Raw genomic sequence first — 21,341 nt, 5'->3', positions numbered from 1 at the left:
TGACAATATTTTTTAAAATTTCATTACTTCTCCTAAGATTTATTTTTCTCTATATTTTTTTGAGAATATTTACATGAAATTATTCCTACTACAGCATTCTTAAAAAAACCCACAAGATCTCTGAGAACAAAAAGTAATTACATTTAAAATATTCCTTGGGAAGTAAACAGAGTTTGAGCTGCAGACTGAAAAAAAAGAGAGAATTTTTATTCCTGTTTACACCATGGCTACTTTGCACTGATTCTGCATGTAAACTCTTCAAGAATGAAAGTAGCTCCTTCACCCTGAAGAATGTCCATCTAATTTTCCATACATTGTGACCATCAGGATCCTCCGTTCACTTGTCCAAATTAATTTGCTTTCCAGCTGATCCATTTTCAAAGTCTCTAGAAAGCCTTTTATGTTCTGTATGTTCAGACATCCTTTTCATAGTTGTCCATCTATCTTTCAAGTGGATCAAACCCATCAGCTCAGGGATAAGAAATTTTGTTAATGTTTTTACAAAGGTATCATTAATTAGGATCGAGTTTTCTTGGAAAGAAGGCTATTTGACAACTGCTCTCTGAATATGCTCTTGAACTTTATTTTAATCTTCCTGTCCTCAACACTGATATTCCCAGATTATGATACCCTAAAGAATAATTGAGATTTTGCAAACTGGCCTTAAGACAGGCATCTTCTATGAATTAATTTTAGAACTAAAACAGCAGGTAGTAACTGTAGTTTAAAAAGTGCTAGCAGTCAGCAAGGCTAAATCAGGCAGTTTAAAGATGATTTTCAGACCATATATAGTATTTGCAGAAACATAAATCTATATATAGCAACTTACAGAAAAATACAAGAAACCTGTTATTTGGCTATAAAAGCTCAGTAACTTCTGAATCATGGTTAAAAAAAAAAAAAAAAGCCTTGCTTTGAAAATTCAGTCATGCAGCATCTACTAGAAAATTGAGAAGTTCATCCAGCAGTAACTCCATTGATTTATTATTCTGCCACTGCCGCTGTTTAAATACTGTCTACTTTCTAGTGTAAATGCACATGGTGTGCATTTGCTTCAAACCATTGGTTAAAAGCCCTAGTAATTCATAATTATGTTAAATGCATCAATCAGCTATGAACAAGTCCTTATAGCTCGAAGGAGTTAATTCAGGTGTTCCAACAGAGTATCTGCCATCTTAATTTCTGCTGAGTACATGGATAGTTTGTGTAGAACTCTTACACTTCCTAATTTTCTTACTATGAAACATTGTTAAAGGATTGCGGATTCTTTTCAGCTTCTATGAAGATACAGTACTGTGACTGCTACAGACTCCTTCAGATAAGTATCTTGTGGAAGAAGTTGCCTCTTGGATTAATAGTGTGCCCTGTGGGTTCACAGCCTTCAGAGCAGGCTGAAGGCTCCTTTTCTCAGTTAAATACATGGATATCAAGCACTGTACATCTTTGGACTCCTATCCAAGGTGCATGAGTTCTGTGGTGAATCCAAGACACTATGATCGCTTTCCACATTGTGCAAGATGCCCTCTTGCTGCCCTTAGCTCATGGTTGAGTAATGTTTGTGAGGAACAACTCTTAACTGTATTGTTTGGGGAGGAAAGAGCTCAGTTGCCATCCTGTCAGGCACGTCATAGCTTTAGGAGAGGACAGCAATATATCAGGAAATTAATGCATTTCTGATAGTACCTGTGCAGCCATTGAGGAGCTACATTTACTAATAGCAGCACAAGCACTTTGTCAATCACTGCACACAGACTCATCCACAAATCTTGATGGTTCCATGTCAACAACGCTCCTTCAGGAAGGACACGTAAAGATTTGCTGTCACCACAAAGACGCTTTTGCATGAATTACAAGCTGTATGCTTACATAGCAGTCATTCACTGTTGTCAGGTGATTTGAGAAGTCTGTCCTTTAAGTCTGACATATGAAATATGGATACAGAAAGGAATAGCCCTAGAGAGAGCATACAAAGAACAGGAATCACATGTTGTGGGAGTCCTCTGGATGAGGGCTTGTGGTGTTGGAGTCATGGATATATTAAAGATAACGCAGTGCAGATGAATTTGATCTGTTGGGTTCTATTCTCAGTTTTCTGATATTTGGGGCATTTAAAAGTAAGAAGTAAGTTCAAAATCCCGTCAGAAGAATTAACATTTCCACCTTTTACAGTCACACAACTGTCCACTTCAAACACTGCAAAATGACAAGAGACTGAAATGATTTTACTTTTTAAAAAGCTATACCTCACCTAGCACATTCATGTCTAAAAACAGTGCAAGTGAGTTGCTGGTAAAAGCTCATAAAAATATGCCCAAATCATATTTTAAGTAGACTACTTACTCTTTAAGAGAGTGTCCTAATAATATACAATTATCTACACATATATAGCTACTTATTTTTATTTCCTCCAAGCCTATTTATTATCTCTCAGATTTCAAATACCTCACAGCTTCCCATGAAACCTTGCAGTGTCTCTGCAGCACACTGTAGCATGAATGCCTTTGGCCCTTTTTTCACATTCATTCTGCAGTTTCCAGGCTGCTGCTACTGAGATTTCAGCTGGAAAATGTTCTTCCTTCACAGTTGCCTCCATGAGGGATTCAGCCTAAGATTTAGCTCACTGAGCTTTGACTAAGGTAACATCTGCTCTAACTTAATCAATACAGATCCTTCTGAAGTCCATGGGTAATGTAATCATTCTAATTAAGATATTAAGTCAGCTTGAACCTACTGGCAATGCCTATGTCTTTCTATTGAGATGAGAGAGGCACTGGGTGAGGAGGCTAAGACGACATGCATATTAGTAAAAAAAGACAAGGACTTTTTTGTGGCCTCAGCCAAATCAGCAGGGCATGGGTCTGAGTCCTCCATTCAATAACATACAACCATTTGTCTGCCAAAGCAGGGGAGCTGCACCTAAACCTTTATTGGAATGATACCTGCCTTAGGCTGTCCCCCAGCAGTGCACAGATATTGTCTGGGAGCTGGACACATAAGCCTGAGATTAGCTCAGTTGGTTGGAGCATGATGCTAACAGCACCAAGGTTGTGAGTTTGATCCCTGTATGTGCTGTTCATTTATGAGCTGGACTGGATGATCCTTGTGGGTTTCCTTCCAACCCAAACCCTTCTGAGATCCTGCAAGTGCATGCCAGTGGTAAGACCCACTTTCCATCTTCTGTAGCTTCCCAGTATAAGTGGTTTAGTACATGTATCTAGCTTCTGTACAACTAAAAATAAATCAAATTAATATACATTCTAGTCTTGAATGTATTCTATATTAAAAGATCAAATTGTGGTAAAGGAAACAATTTTTTTTAATGTGTAGAAAAAGGAATTATTGAAACATCACAACTAATTCACCCACTGTGCTAAAGACACCACTTACAGAACATTTATCTACAAGCTACATATCTGAGTACTGTCTATACCAGAACAGCCTCTGCTACTGTAATTGTGCCAGTTATCAAATCTGGCTGTGCAATCATGCCAGATACAAAGATTGTCACTGGTGCAACAGTAACTTTTTAACACAGACCTAGTTTTACTGACAGGCAAGAACTGAAAATAATTTCTACATGCTGGACAAAATTAAGAGAATTCCTCTCATAGATGATTAAACAGAAGTAGACTGTTTGAATCTGAATATGAATTCTTTTTTAAAAAATAAAAATAAATTCTAAGGTAGATTTGCATGTGAAGGACAAATGGCATACACCGGAGTTTATTTATAGACTGTAATATAATAAATGTTTTTATTATGTGATTGCAATTTTTCTCACACATACCTTCCATTTCAATATTCTTTCATTCCCTCTTGACACGGCTATAGATCCCTTTTCTGAATAACTATTATGAAAATTATATTGTCTGATTAACAGCTGTGTAGCTTCCCAATAACCTAAGAGCTCATTCTGTAATCACAGAAATAGTCTTTCTGAGTGCAATGGGGCTATTTGCATGAATAAAGACTTGCAGTCTCAGTCCCTAAATTTGTATTTATAGTATCTTTAAGTATAATAAAATTAAATTACAAATGAGTCTCTGATTAAGTGTCCTTTCAAGTGCTATAAAATCTTACATTGAGCCAGAGCTCCCTACTGTTCCTGTGATAAATAAGTTTTCAGAAAGATAACACTGGAGGGTTTAGTAGGATGTGGATCATGCGATCATCTTTATCTGAGTTTTTGACAGAAAACAACTTTTCCTGTTTATATATAATATGAAAAGGTATCCAGGAGCTTCAAGCCTCACTCTAGTTCCTTTTGCATTTCAACTACAGCTTCAGAAATGAGATCTGGAAAGATTTGAGGCAATCAGTTATTCTCTGGCACGAAATAGAGGACAGCTGGCCAAGCTACAAGTCCTTCAGAAACAGCTCTTATCAGAACACCTTAGCTATAAATAGTTACAAAGAAATCAGGTGAGAATAGGTAACTCCAACGAGATTTGGACACTGTTGTGAAAAGATCCCAACAGAAAAATAAGGTGGGCAGTGAAGACTATGAATCTCTGCTGGAAAGACTGATGTCAGTAGCCAACTTGTTAAAGCTCAGGTACTCTTTAGTTGTCTCTTTCTCTCCTATCAACCTTATCCCTTCAAATATCTCTGTATTTCCTGCTCTGGAAAGAGTTACCTATGTATTCCATGTCTGAGATTGCATGTCTCTCATTTCTTTTGTCCCACTCTGAAAAGATTTGTCTTTTCCCTCTCACCTAGTAGAAGCACAGAGAGATGGTTTTCCCAGCTACACCCTGGTTGCCACCCTGCTTTTTGCCCTGGCCCCCAGCTGAAGCAGACTTTGGAGAGGAAGCATGCTTCAAGACAAAAAGGAATGACATGTGTTTCATTCTTCTTACCCCCTGCCTTCTCCTGCTGGCTGAATATCTGTCCCACATGCCCTGGACAGTTCCCAGCTGAGAAAACATTGGTCAGTTGTTTAAGTGTGGTGTTATTATATGTATGTGTGTGTGTGTGTGTGTGTGTGTGTGTTTAACCCAAATCTGTAGAGTTCCAGATTTTAAAACCTTAAGCTATGGATCTTCTGGTTGGATCTTATTTTCATGATCTATCATGTTTTATGTATAGAAAGTTTACAAAATGCATGTGTAGGAGTCAAGAAGAAATCAAGCTAGAATCTTCTTCCCTTTCTGTTTGGACTCATACAGTTTTAAGAGTGTAATACTAGCCTGAAATCTATAACTTGGGTTTCTTGAGCACCTCCTCCTCCTCCTCCCTTTTCACTGACCTTGGTATCTGCAGAGCTGTTTCTCTCACATAGTCTCACTCCTCTCTTTGGCTGAGATTTGCTCTGCCACAGTAACTTTTTCCCCTTCTTAAATAGGTTATCCCAGTGGTGCTACCACCGTCTCTGAGGGCTCAGCCTTACCTGACAGCTGGTCCATCTTGGAGCCAGATGTCATTGGCTCTGTCAGACATAAGGAAAGCTTCTGTCATCTTCTCAGAGAAGCCACTCCTGTAGACCCCTACTACCAAAACTTTGCCAAGTAAACAACCATCACTGCTAGACAAATATATATAAACATCTTATCTCAGAAAGAATTGTGTAAATGAATATTCATCGCTTGCTGAAGAAGTCCCACTGCCTCAGAAATTACTTCTGTGATAGAAGAACTCTGAAATGTGAAGAGGTTTTTCCCTACAGCTGGCAGGACCTAGCACTTTGTAATTTTTTAACTGGAAAAATTAAGCAGGGAAGCTTAAAAAAAGAATTTTTTCTGGTTAAGTGGCTTGCACTCCCAAAATTTGTGTGAGGTAAAACCTACAGTGAAAGCTGCTTGACATTTCACCTTAAATTTTACCTTGACTCTCACCTCACTCCACCTTGGCACTGACATATGAGCACAAGTAGATTGAACTTGTTTGGCTGAAGCAGCTATTTCCTGCCATTATTCACCTTGCTTCTTGCTGACGTGGCCACTTGCAGCTGGGAAGACTGGACCAACTTGGAGGCTATTTCTTGAACAGCTTACCACTGCCATAGTAAGGCAAAAGGCCAGCTCTAAAATGATGCCATCCACGAGCTGCCTCACACAGAGCCAGCTGTCCCATCCATGGGGAATGCACCCCCAGGAAAAAGGGTAAGGCACAGAGCACCAGGACAGCACAGTAACCTTAATTTAATCATCCTGAGGGTCAATATCCTTGGTCACCCTGAATATTCTTTGGATCTTTTCCTCTTATTATTTCATTTACATACTAAGCCATTTTCTATGTCCTGCTCTGAAACCCCTTGAACATGCAATTTCTCTAGTGTTTCCAGTTCCAAGCTTAGCAGAGACCACAAAATTTACTCTTTGTTAGCACCTCAAGCTAGACAGCAACTTGGCCATAGAAAGGAACATTCAGTGTTTTATTCATCATTTAACACAGACATCTTTTAAACCATTCATAGTGCATTTTTATTAACAAAAGGCACATTTTTGGCTTAGAGCCATTTGACATAAATATTTCGTGGTCAAGAGCCAATAATGTAAAACATCCTGAAAAACATTAAAAGAATCATATAATAAGATTTGTATGTCACATCACATAAAACTGAGAAATTTAAGGTTGAATAATTGGAAATTATTGAACTGTATGAACTGAATTTTGCTGAAATCTATAAAAATACAAGAAGAATATATAAGCAGAAGTTCTGATATCTATTCCAGATGTATTATTTTAGTCTGGTTTCTTCTTACTTCTTCTGCAGTAAGGCTTGAGCTACTATACTGTCTATCTTACAAATAACTTCTGAAGTCACTTTCCAGTTTCAACCAATTTAATAAAGAATTTAACTTTTTCAAAGTTCATATGATAATTGGAATCAGGATACAGAAAAGACCCCAAAATTATTGTCTCTCCTGAGAGAAAAGCAAACACAATTTATCCCTTTACCTCCTTTGAGAGGAATCAGACATCTGGTCATTCAGCAATTGTATATTGGCAAGAAAACCTCACAAAAACACCATAAAACTACCTAGAGCAAGTATTAATAAAACATCTAAATTATGTTGAGGAGGAGGGAAACAGTGTCTGTGGCAAGAAGAAAGGATAAAAGTTATGGAACAAAGCTCAAATGAAATAAAGCTATACTGTTTCCATTATTTGTTGAATATCCTTTTCCTTCAAAACTCTTTTTTTTTTGTTAAATCCCATCTTCATCTTTCATCTCTTTTTTTTTTTTTTTTTTTTTTTTTTTTTTTTTTTTTTTTTGTAAGGAGAAGGAGTCTGCTACTAAAGAACAACCATCAAATAAGATATGCAAGATAAGGAGCTTTTTTTTTTTGTGTGTGTGTGTGAATTTTGCTTCATTTTGTTTCATTTGCTAAATTTTGCTTCATTTGCATCTTTGCATTTCCATAACTTATTGCTATGAGTTATGGAAAGTTCTTAAAACATTAAATTGCACAGTATTAAAGATGCAAACTAAACTGAAGTTCAAGATGACATGCATGGATGGAGATACTGAAACATGATTTTAATATGCTTGAATCTGTCAGAGTTTATAGGATGAAAACACCAGGTTGACCAAGTTAAAATATGAAATACCATGAAAATTAAGAAGGAACCAGACTTTTCAGTATTGTGAGGATAAACTGAAGGTGTTACAGGTTTGGACACTCCCATGAATCACTAACAGCACTCTCTGCTTCTTTAGTGCAAGAGATATGTAATTGCTTTCAAGATTCAGCAGAAAATATTGGTTATTTACTAGGTTTTTCTATGCTTTTAACAGTAGCTGACTGCTTTCACCTCCAGTCCCAGTAAAAGACCTCAACAGAAAAGGCAACAAAATGTGCTGAAAAGCAGAGAGTCATTCGCTACTGAATGATCTGATTTTCCTCAAGGAAAAAGATTCAAGATAAAACCAATGCTGAAAGCTGTGCTGGGAAACAGTTCCAAGTAGTTACTACATGTATCTGCACAGAAACAGAGAATATAAGAGAAATAATTAACAGCACAATGGGATATGAATTTAAAACAGATCAACCTGCCACACAAACATTCAGTATAGACTTTTAAACTGTACCTCTCACATTAAATTCAGTCATGTCTGGGAACATTTCCAGATGCTGGAATACAACTGTCTATGTGAATAAATACTTAAATGTTCCTTGGCACTAACCTGGCTCATGCCAACTAGCACGGCCCAGATCATGCCTGGAGATAGAGCTTACACAGGCTAGCTCATTCCCAATAAACATCTTATATGCTATACCCTGAAGTGGAGCTAGGAGAGTTGGCTACCAGAGAGGTGAGCAGCATCATGCCAGTTGGCATCAGCACCTAAAAAGTGCTCTAATGCACGTATAATCCACTAGTACAGACAGTATTAGTGAGAACTTTGAAAAACGTTGTCTGTAGTAGCCATACCATCTTGAACAGGGAGTAGCTGGTTCCTGGCAGAGAAATCATTGTGTACATCCATAATAGGAATTAATGAAGAGCAAATATTATTTCCATGCTTGATTCTTGCTCTGTGACTCTTCTGTGTATAGAGATCCTAAATAGTGATATCACTGTACACAGTTTAAAGCATACATTACTATGCAATTTCTTCTACTTCAAGAGAAAAGTGGTAATCACAGAATTCTACAGTAGGTTTTTAATGAAAACTAGATTTTTCATTTCAATTAATGTTTACTGTTTGCTAGCAAGAAGAAGATGAAAAAATAAGGCTCATCCAATAAATTAGTCAGGATGAATTATTCTTCCATTCTAATATTAATGACTCAACATCAGTTTGGCGGAAGATATTAAGTTGGGTCTCTCAGGGATCCATTCTGGCTTCAGTATCATTCAATATTTTCAATAATGACTTGGAGACTAAAGTTGGGAATATGTTAATTGCATTTGTAGATGAATACAAGGCTGAAAGTATTTAAAATATCATGGTGGTACAAGACAGATGTAAAAGGCTGAGCCTGTGTCTACCTCATCTTTTTTTTTTAAATTGCAGAACTCTGGTAACCATGACCAGGGATTATATGTTTGTCCTGCCAATAATAAAAAACAACTGTAACAATGATAAATAAGATATAGTTCCTGAAAAGGAATACAGAATCTAATGAGATTAGGCCAACCGTCTCTGATAAGAAAAAAACCACTAAACGTATACATATAAAATATATAAATCAGTAACTTTGCAGATAGAGAAAAAGATCTAGGTACTTTAGGAGATGATGAATTAAATGAGTCAACAACATGACATATTTCAAATACCATAAATGCTATCTGGGTTGCATTATTAGGAATGTCATGTTAAACAAGCTAGGCAATTATGCTGCACTGCTTAGCAGTACATCAGTGCACTTTAGAGTACTATTTTCAGTTCCAGTGACTCCTCAAAAAAGTGCAGAGAAAAAGGAGAATAATTGAAGCCCTTTTCCTAAGCAACAATTTAATCAAATTTGCAAGAAACTCTCAAGTGGATGAGTTTTAAAAACAGTAAAATATGCAGATTTAATAAACATTAAATAAATTAATTCTGTAAATACTACATGACTCAACTATCCTTGCATATTAACCAGAAATAAACATAATGTTATAGGATTAAATTTGAGGATTAAAATAGAAACTTGATCATGGATATTTTGTAAAGCTTTGACTTCAAGTTGGCAATGAAAATAACTTCCAGTTGAATCAAGGAAACACCAATCAGTGTAACAAAATAGGCACATTATGTTGGGTTAATAGGAAGATTATTCCTTTTCTACATAGTTTGGAAATCCTGGGACCATAAGCCAGATATCTGTCTTTTGTGAAGAAGCCACAGCCGTTCCTGGCAGAAAGGCCAGAAACAGAACTGTGAATCTCATTGCTACTGGAAGTATTTCTGGAGGAAGTGCATTAGCTGGTGTTCTGTAAGTGCTTTTGAGCCAGGTGTAGAGAAGGTGTAGAGAAAGGCTTTACATCAACAGGGTAAAAGGTGTAACAGAGCAGAGCAATCCAGAGCATTTCAAAATAATAATAATAATCATCATCATCATCATCATCAAAGAAGGAGTAGAAGAAGAAGAAGTTTTTTCAGGAAATGTAATCCACAGTATTGAAGCAAATTAGTAAATTAGTGCTTCGTGTAGGATCAGTAGAAAGGGTAGATGATAAATAGGGATAAGAGGCAGTTTGAGAGAAGTGCCTGAGTTCACCAAGTCCTGGGAGAGCCCCACAGAGGTGAGTTTTGGGAAGGGGAGCTATGGGGAAGGGAAGACACAATGTAGCAGAGGAGGAGTGCCGACAATGCCTAGTACGCAAAAATATTTTTCCATAAGGAAGCTGAGTCCAATGTTGTCAGCTGACAAAGATATTTTGAGTCAGGATGTGCAGAAGGATTCAAACAGTGTGCCTGTGTCTTATCTTTCTACAGGGCTATGTGGCCCATTGCAAATACACATCTCTTTATCTTGCTATACAGAACAAGCAGTTCAAGAACAAATGGTCATGTAGTCTATTGCAATACAAAAAAATTGACATAAGCTCACTTCTTTTATCTTACGTCTGGTTTGAAGACTATTTGACTAAGACTGAAATTTGTCTCTTGTTTTTTTTTTAGCTGTCTACCAATTAGTTATCTACTACTAATCAATTGCTTAGATCTCTCTCTAGTCAGCAAAGGAAATTATATTCTCAGTACCCATTACTTCCCTTTCTCATTCTCTTTTTTTCTTTCTCTTTTCCTCCTTCCTTTACTGCTTTTCTCTGTGTTTGTTTGTTTTCTTTCTTTGATTGTACCTTTCTGCATTTCTTATTTGGGATCATTTGCTGCAGACTTTGTGTACTAGATCTGGCTCTAGAAGAATCTGGTGAATGCCATAGCTGGGTGCAGTTGCTGAGTGAGAAGTGAAAAGAAATGGGTATTTATCTGTCAGTGGCGTGGAGCTGTCAAGGGTTCACTGATAGCTACCCAGCAGAAACTATTGACACTGTGAATCAAAAGTCATTATTGTTGTCTTTAAATGCTTAGTGAATACTTCCCAAAACCACGACATATCCCACTATACTTTCTCCTCTTTAACCAGAAAAGCTCATTCACTTTTTTTTTCCTGATAGCTTCATTACATTTTCTCTGTTATTTTGGGTTTTTTTCCATGCTGTCCTCTGCATACAAGATTCTCCCTAGACTGGAAACTTGCTATCAGAGACAATTCACCAGGTGGCACATGGGAAAATCCTGCACACATAATTATGTGTTTTAATTAGTACTAAAGGGAATTGCATGTATAAATACTACATACTTTTGGAAGTCTGTTTCATGCAAGGTAGGAAGGTTACTGAACTTCTATTAAAACAAATGAACTATTTCAAGAACAAAAGGAAGGGATGTTTTCCTTTAAGGTTAGCAAATTTTACATCTTGGATATAGTCCCTAATCCAATGTGGTAATGTAGTGATTCTATGAGGAGGAAAGGGATTCCATTTCTTTCAAGACAGGTTTTATTTTTGAATTTCTTAGAAAATAAAGAATGATTTTTTTTTTTAGATCCATTTTCCAAAGCCATGGAAAAGCTCAATTTACTAAGTGAATAAACATGTACATGAAAAATCCTTGTACTCCATTAGAATTTTTTATGACTCTTGTTTATTGTAATCAGAAACCATCAATAGCTTATAGTATTTAAAGGCCATGATATAGGAGAAGGAGATAAAAGCAAGTTGACAGAAATATTAGCATAAACTGAGTACAATGGAAGTCTTGCATAACATAGACTAACAGATAGGCGTAATTAGTTCTACCACACCATTTGAAATCCAGTTTGCCCTATGTAGAAAAGCAAAATAATAATGGAAAGAAAAATATAATTACAAGCAACATAAGAGATTAATTGTGAGGAGCAGTTTAGCTCTTCAGTGATACATGACCATTTCGAAATTTACAAATCTTCTCTTAAAGCTTTATGAAAGGAAAAAGTCCTCTCATCACTGATTATAACTTGAGATCATTTAATGAGCAGCAACTAAAAGCAATTGATTTTACAAACTATCCTTTTTCTTATTTTATGTATCCCCTAATCAACAAAAGGAAATGCTGGGATAAATCACAAAAAGATCCAATCTACCAAGCTGTAGATGCATTGTTAACCTTAGCTGTAGTACTCATATACACAAATATTTGCAAGATCAACACTCAGTTAAGTATTCAAAATGACAAGAACTGAAGCCATATGATTTTCAAACACTAATTACTTTTCTATTTAGAACTGTGCAATCCACAAGCAATGTTTTCTCAATTAATATGGAGAGCTCATTTCACTGGAAAAAAATATTTGAAATTACTTTTTCTTGTTAAAAAAATACGAAGAATTCAGCCCTGAAATTTCACTGAACTTAATAGATAAGTGACATGCGTAAATCACACCTGTCATTTTACAGATGAAAGGGTTTGACAGGATCTGAATTGCAACAATAAATCTTCTATATATGAATAGGATAGTAGACAGCCAGAGGTTCAGTTTTCTAAGTCATGATTTGTTGACAGTAATGGCCCTGATAATTAGCAGCAAGTTTTTTATAATATTTAAGGAGTAAACTTCAAGGGTCACTGATTTTAAATGAAACCTTGGAGCAATTTGAGTTACCTTGTGTTGAGGAATCAGAAGGCTGTCACCTCATAAATCCCCTTGTATTCTTAACTGGTATTGACAGGGCTCTGTTGCAGCATTATATGACTTCTGATTTATTTTGTATAGGAAATGAAGCACTTGCTGTGGAAGTGTTTCAATACTGGAAATTCTCAGAGGGTGGCTTTATTGTATTAATAGAGCAGTACAAATAAAGTTTAAATTGTTTATTGTTCCATACCCTACAAAAAAATGAGCCTGAAAGGGTTCTAAATGTTTCTTTTTACCAAATGCTGAAGAAAACTTATTTTTATGATTACAATCTAACAGCTAGATCTGACATTATGAAAGCTATCCACCCTTATATCAGATCAGCACCAAGTCAGGCAAAAAGAAATTTTTTCCCTCAATAGTCAATATATATGAATTGCTTCCTGCTATACAATATTTTCCAGACATCTAGGTTAATCACCCTAGCATGAGAGAAAGCCATTTCCAGAATTAAATAAATCACTATTTGGAGGTGTCTCTCTCTACACTGGCTACAAAGGTAGTAGGACTTATTGTATAAAAGGATGAGAAACTCAAGCAAAAATAAGGATTTCCAGGCTTAGACTAAACCTTTGTCTAACCAACATTATAATTTCCAAAAAAAATATGCAAATAGGACCCCTAGGTTCTATGTAGTAACTCTACTGTCTGTTGCTGTCAAAAAGGAGAATCTTGCTGAGCCCTTCACTACAGGTATGTAGGTGGTAGAGATCCTCTTGATGTATGGAGAAAGGGTGTCAGCAAGGTGGGAGACCAGCTGGACTATAGACCATGGGTATGTGTGGGCCCCTATTGCCTCAGGCCTTAACTGCCCTGTGAAAACAACTCCTCACACACCGGCACTTCTTTCACTCTTTTTCCTTGCATTTGCGCTCCATCTAGACTAATCAATAGGTTCTGTAATTATCAAGTTGATAAACTATGACTGTGGAGCAGCACACTCCACATTTGACTGGTGAGTTATTGGAAATTTGTCCACATTGTGGCTGTGTTCATGGACATGGAGCAATTCTTAGTGATTCCTGCAGCAAGAGGCACACCCAGGCAAGCAGGTATATCATGAACACCACCTGCAGTTGCTCTTCCACTTCCTCAAGAACCCCTTTATTTGATGATTCTTTTCTCCATTTCTTTTTCTTTATATCTGTGATTCTTGAGGATCCACCATGCCTTAGCAACTCATTATGTTCCTGTTGGCCCTGGTCATTCCTGGAATGAGGAAAATATGCACAGGAACAAGGGGCAGCTGCAGACACTCTAACTTGTCCTATCACATTTCCATACATCACAGCAGCAGGCAGTGCCCACCTGTCCTTGGATGACACTTTCAAGAAATGATGAGTGCTTTTGGGGCACTCGGCTTGGTGTCTCCTGCTGTTTCCCTGCTCTTATGTTTGTGGCCATTAAATTGTTACCTTCCTCCCTTCCCTGTTTATTATTTCTCCCACAATCCTTCTGCTTGCTCCAGAGTGGGTTTTCTCTCCCTATTCGTCTTCCCCAGGTCAGGTTTCAGGGAAAGACATTTTAGCAAAGTATGAATTTGTTCACAAGAAAAAAACCAAGAGGAGCACCAGAAGCTAATATATGTTAAGGGAAGAATGTAATAATAGGATTCCTCCTTTATCCATTACCCAGATTCTAGAGGTCACTGAAGTTAGAAATTTTCAGACTTAACCTCTGTGCTAACAGCATGAAAATTCTCAGTTGTCTTCTTCATTTTGACCAACCTTATACTTCAGCTCTACAACTGCATGCATCAAAATTAATGGAATGTAAAAATATTTTGTGTGAAAAACAGTTTATCTTCATTTACTTTGCTTTATACTTGCTAATTGTTCATTTCATTGTGTTGCTCCTAACTTGTGCATGGTGAGACTTGGTGTATAACAGTCCCTCTTTTGCTTTTGCTATACGGTATGTGATTTTATAGTCTTCCTTTACATAATTTTCTTCATATGTCATCTTCAGTTCCCATTATTAGTCTTCCAAATGAGGAATTCAAAAATATTTACATTATTGCATCTGACACTGATAGCACAAATGGTACTTTTTTTTTTCCCAAATGAGGTAATGTTAAAAATTTTTGTAGTTTTCATTTTGGAGTCTCATTATTAATTTTTTAAATACATGATATTTCCTATTTATTTTCTTCCTTTCTCTGAACAATTACCCCCTTCTCATTCTAGGATTTTCTTGAGTCATCTCAATCAATGTTAACTCCTTGATTAATGTGAAGAGAGATGACCTTTGCATATAATCGCTGCCCTATTGGCAGTGGTAGGTTCTCTCTCCTATGCAATTATGATAAAATTATAAACAAAATAATTCTGTGTCACCATTATACAGTTATTTGTCTTTCAAGGCATTAGAAAACATATTTTTATCTTCTTATTGCTATTTCCCTTTCTTTGGACCACTTCTCTGTTCTCTTGTTTTATATATTATTTGTCTCTATTTACTCCTGGTAATATTTTGCTACATTTGTTCACAATGAGTACTTAAGTAAAATTTTACTTCTTAATCCTACTGATTTACATCACTGGAGCACACATGTGAGCATTCAAATAATGATGTAATTTGGTCCCTATACTGTAAGCTTTTGGACTCAAACAAACCTTGTTTGAGTCTTGTTTTATTTTTATTAAGTATCATATCAGTTTTCAGAACTGTAGGAAACAATAGACAGTATAATTTTTTAAAATTACAACATAATATGAATAGAAATAAAGACCTGTAGTATCATTAGTCCTTATCTTGATTGTTTAAGGAAAACAGCCTAAACTAAAACCATCATTTCTTTTTCTCACAAGCCTAAAATTCATGAAGCAGTATTCTGCATCTCCTGAAAGAGTTTAGGAATGGTTGCTTTCCTCTGGGGTATTGCAACTTCATACCACTTTCTTCCTCTGAGCTGTGCCTAAGTGGAATAATTGAACCCATAATTTGCAGTTACACTAGCGGGAATACAATTATAAAGAGTCTCACTCCTAAAACACGTCTTTTTTTCATTTGATTTAGGCACTTAGAAGTCTAATTCCTATTGACTTTCAAATGTGATTTAGCCTCTTGTGCCAGATTTGTAAAGGTATTTAGGTTCCTAATTCCTGTAATCAATGGAAGATAGTAGCCTTTAAAAATCTGGCCCTGAGGTGCATAATTTCTATTGACTTTCCTAAGTGTCTAAGCCACTTTCAAACTTCTGAGTCACGCAGGTGTTTTTGAAAAGTCACTAAATAGTGTCTACCAGAAAACCCTCTCCAGTCAGTGGGTGAGAGTAGTAGTTGTAGTTACAGTGTGAATACTCTCAGCCTTTTATGGAGAGAGCTGACAGTGCCTGCAGTTGGAGAGATGGCACAGAAGTCAGCAATTAATTGATTGGATGTAATTTCTATATAAGGCAGGACTCCCAGTCTTATCTTGCTCATGTACCACAATCACTATTGTTACTATTGCAGATCATGGTATTCTTGTAAGGCAGCAGCTTTTACTCTTGCCTATAAAGGTAACAGAGGTAGACTTTTAAGGCATCAGTCATATTTTGATCTGGTAAATTTAGCTCCTTATCTCTTTATCAGTGGTTTATTCTATGCAAAACATTATTTATTAGTCTCACTAAATGCTCAGTTAAAACACAATCTTTCTGAATAGAGATACAGACCAAAATAAAGAATATTAAAAATTACTTCATAATGATATATATTCCATTTTGCACTCAGTGAAAGTACAACACATGAGCTTTATGTGTGTGTCTTTTAAGAAAGGTGTGAAACCAGAACACTTGTTTTCCACAAACTGTTGACCATATGCTAGTTTTAGATCATGTACTTCCACTGATGCCAAGTGGATTTTCTGATTCATATCTGAAGATGTCTGTGGCTTTTTATATGCAAATAAGGATTAGCATTGTCCATTTTTTAATATAAATTATGCCCAGATTAAGTCAATATGCTTTGAAGCCATATGTATCTTTAGGCATTGATGCACTGGTGCATCCTCCTTAGCAACATGTTGGTGAGTACCCATACACAGAGATGGTGTGCATGGAAGCTTAGGCAACAAGGCCTAATAGGCTTAAACTGATTCTGTGTTAAACATTTATAATAAATGTTTCCCTGAACACAGAAAAAAAGATTTGTTTCAGACACATATTTCTCTTTTCTCAAATGAATAAACCCAACCAAATGAACAAAATCCCATGCACACATGCACAAGGAAACAGCTGTGATTTTTATAATGAAATTTTGCAGGCAATTAGCCTGGAATGTAGAATAATCAGTTTAAGTAATTTAAATTGGGCAATATGTTGTAGTTTAAAAGCAACTATTGCACACCCTCAGTAGTTACTTGCCATTGGGATATTTGCTTTGCACTGAGTACTGCATGTTCATAATATGCAATCTGTACTACTGTTACAGCACAGTGTTTCCATGTTTAAAGCAGTCATTACCTTAATGCTGCAAAGTAACAAAAGTAGTGACTGTGTTTTACACATATAAAGATGTTGAAAAAGTGTTCAGTGAGCTTGCTTTGTGACTGCAGTAGGAGCTGCAGATCCCCTTTAGCTATTTTAAATTATTGTGGATACACATTCATACTACATGTGATAGTGACTCTTGAGAAGAACAGGAAAAATACAGCTTCATGTTATAGAAAATATAGACATTGAATAAGACCACAAACCCAATGCACTGTAGAAGATCTGTGTCCTTTTTTTTTTCTATTTTCCATGATAAAAGAGATAAAAAATAAAGAATCACCCTAAAATCACATTGATGGGTATGCAACATTTTCAGCACAAGGCAGAGAATACAGAATACATAATTTATTTTATTTGACCGCTTTCTTAGTTAACAATTCTGATTGTACTAGGGCTGCCATATGTCCAGGTTTTTCCTTATATGTCCTCTTTTTCCTCCCAGAAATGGTGTCCAGGTGGAATTTGAGTATTTTGGAGATTTTTTTTTTTTTTTGAGAATTCCAGATGCCTGGCAGCTCAGTTGGAGGAGCAGCAGAGACATGTAAGCTACATATGGGCAGGTCAATCCATCTGATTTTATGTGTACATGCAGACCATCTGTACAGCTCAGGTGCAGCAAGCCCAGTGTTTTGTGGTTGTATTTCTCCTGGGAAATCCTGCAGAAAAGGAAGGTAATCCTAGAAATTACTCAGACCAAAAGCATACCTCCATTTTTACTAAGTTAGAGAACTTTAGAATGAAGGACTCAGTACAGCAATGCTCTGTACTGTTGCCATACTACGGAACTCTGCACCAAATGAAATTGAAATTGTCATCTCCTACTCTTTTGTCTCTGTTGTCTCAGCAGTCCTGTTGAGCTGCTTACAAAAAGATGAAGAGAGTAGTGCTGGGCCAAAAAAGCTGACCTTTGTAAAGCAATGGATGGCCTTTTAAAGCCATCACATCGTGAGGACACAGATCAGATAGCACCATATATCAGACACAGCTGAGAGCATACCCTTAACTGGTGATTCCGTGTTTAGCTGCTGCATGGTATTACAGCAAAGACTGATTACCATATATTACTATTCAAGACCATGTCAGTACTCAGTCACCACAGTGTGAAACAATTCTTTACAAAATATATCATCTTCTGCCCCAAAGAAATCCAAGTCAGGTGGTATATATGGTTAGGAATCTAGTCATCAGTGGCATTCTGCCCCAAATCTAGGCATTAACACTAACATTTCTAACTGTAGAGGGTTAACACCAGTTATACTCAACTTTTACACTCAGTGATTTAAGAATGCATGGGGTCTTCAGCTCCAAAATTAGTAACAGATGGTGAGGCAGGATTCATTCCCAGTCCTGAGGAGCACTTTGCCTTACTTGCCTTACTCCAAAAGTGATTGAGAATGCAGCCCAGAAATATAGGTGTACAGATTGCTTGTCATGGGGAATGCCTGGTTGGTAAAAATCCCTTGAACCGTTGCCTGACTGTTTTCTGTTATGTAAATCTAAACTTGGTGAAGTCATGGTTGAAAATTAAAGAGATGATTTAAAGAAATGCTGTGTACTCTAATATTTCTAACTACTTCTGTGTCACTACATTCTCAGTGCCATCACAGCATGCTGAGAAATGTTTAGGCCCTTTGCTATTAATAGATCTTTTTCTTAAGAAATACATTGTTATGTGTTATATATAATGAGTGGGAAGTAAAACCTGGTTTGTTTAGGCTTTTTAACTTTTGTAGAATTTCTCAAGAATAATTCATGGCACTGTACAAGAAAATTGTTACAATCCACTAGAGTATTTTAAGATAATCTGAGTTTGAAGAAAACGTATATATCATTTTGAACCAATATTCATACAAAATATCATTTGATAATAAACATGATTTTCTACCCTACCCTTCATTCTACTATCCTGTCTCAGAAGAAACCCTTTTCTTCTTTCTCATTTGGAATCTTAGGTACCCTTTAATCCCATAAACCTATTGTTCATTTCTATTTCTTTCTATTATCCACAAGCTCTCAATGTCTGCTCTTTTCCTCCCAGTGACACAAACATTAACCTTGCCACTGAAAAAAAAATCTCCCATCTTTCTACTTTAGAGCTAATTGATCATTGTTTATAAAATCTTCCTTATTTTTTTTCTCTAATCTGAGCTATTTTCCAACATATCTTCATATGTACAATGAAACTACTCTTAATACAGTTTCTAATTACTCTTTTTTGCCAGACACTATTTCATCTTCATCTATCAGCTGTGTTTGATATTACTGACCTCTCCTTACCTCTTGTCTCAGTAAGTTTCTGTGATACTTTCCTGGATCATCTCTGCATCTAACATCTGACCTTTCAGGGCATTCATCAAAAGAGAAACCTCAGAGTGGTGGAACTACAAACTGTGTTCTAGATTACTGTCTTCTTTTTCTTTCTCTACAGGTAATTTTATCTTCAGATGCAAACTGATTTTATTCTTCCTCTGGTATGACTAATCATACTTCTACTTCGTCCAAATCTGTTTTCTCCTGTACAAATCAAAATAGTGTTTCATCTCTCATACATTCCTGAATATATCTAGTTGTTGGCTCAGATTCCATGCAGCTAAAATAGAATCTTTTTCTTAAAGACTTCCTCCATTTTTTTCCTTTTTGCTGAAAAAAGCAAAGACCTATCTGTCAATCACATCTATCACCTAGCCATCACAGAAATCAGTATGAACAATTAAAGCTAAATAGTCATTTAGACTTGCTTAATGGTTAATGAAGATTAATAGTTTTAGGCCTTTTTCGACTTTTCCCTAGATCTTTATTTCCAGAATGCGTCTAAATATTGTGAAATATCTCTTGGTTGAAACCTTTTCTATCTTTTCTGTCTATTTCAGCCTGGTTCCTGTCATTGGTCATTTCAGTTAGCGTAGCATCCCTCTCACAGGACCTGAGACAGTTAATTTTTCTCTTTCAATATATTCAAAATGGTTCTATAAAGATCTTTTTTATAGTTTGGCACTTTGACCAATTCAATCCATCCCTCTCTGTCTTCTCTTGAATTTTCTTTCCCTCTTTCTTGCACTGAACTCTGACTCCTGCTTTCACATTCAAGGAAGAGCCTTTCATGGCTTATCTTAGCCAATTTCATTCTGTTAAACGCAGTTTTTTAATTTTTATGTCAAGCCCTTATGTTCTTTTTCTCTTTGTGGTTTTCTTTTTTTTTTTACTCACATTTGGAAAGGTATCCTGGTAAACATCTGCAATCCTAACTCATTGTCTTCCTTTCAACCTTTTTCCTGATGCCTTCAAAATACTTCCCAACTGTCTGGCTGCAAGTGCTGAGCCAACCACTTGAGATGCTGACCAATGTGCCTTATTGTTTCCTTATTTTCCTATAGTAAAACTCTGACCTTGAAAATTTTGCCTAATGCTGAATTCAGTTGTTCAAAGTAGTCAAAAATTCATAAAACAATACACCCACTGTTTAAAGAAAGCAGTATGAAAATGGGAAAAAAATAACTCATTCACATGACAAGAATCTTAATAAAGCTCAACACCTATGTGAAGACTGGGCTAGACTGAAAAAAAAAAATAACCAAAATCAATGTTACAGAAAAGGAGCTAAATATTGAATGAAATAGTCTTAGATATTATATTCCATCTGTAACCTTACTTCTCAAAGCTTTAAAAGAAAATCTTTTCCTCTCAAATGGCCTCAGTAGTGAGTCTGAGGAAAAAAGGAAAAAAAAACCCCAAAAAGGTGATGTTACTGTTTATGTTATTGTTATCACTACTGTCATCAAAACACTTCCATTAAGGACTCATGATCAGCAAGATTTACCTACAAAGGACACCTGATAATTAGCTCACAGAGTCACAAACACAGAAAAAGAGATCTTTATCCTCTTTCATTCCTTCAGCACATTTCTGTGTTTCCCTCAGATTCTTGTTGTTGTCACTCCTTTTCTTGCTCTCTTCCTTTCTGTTTTTCAACCCTGAGAGCAATGAGAATGGCAACAAAGAACAGAACAGCCCAGATGTTTCAGCCTAGCCTCAGCAAGAGCAGTGAAGGAGATGGACCTGGTCAGATCAGTCACACAACATCCTGGAGTATGTAGTGAGAACACAGAACAGAAACTGTGGTATTAGAACTGAGTGGTTCTCCTGAAAACCTCTACTAGATCTACTTCACCCAGCTTTCACCCTCCCATTTCTGTTTTCACTTGTGTATTTTTAAAACAGGAAAACAGGACTTAGCACACTGATTATCTCAA

The sequence above is a fragment of the Agelaius tricolor genome, unplaced genomic scaffold (assembly GCF_023055355.1).
Source record: "Agelaius tricolor isolate 1412-34295 unplaced genomic scaffold, bAgeTri1.0.p SCAF_1, whole genome shotgun sequence".
Lineage (NCBI taxonomy): Eukaryota > Metazoa > Chordata > Aves > Passeriformes > Icteridae > Agelaius > Agelaius tricolor.
Note: the sequence above shows the minus strand (reverse complement) of the source record.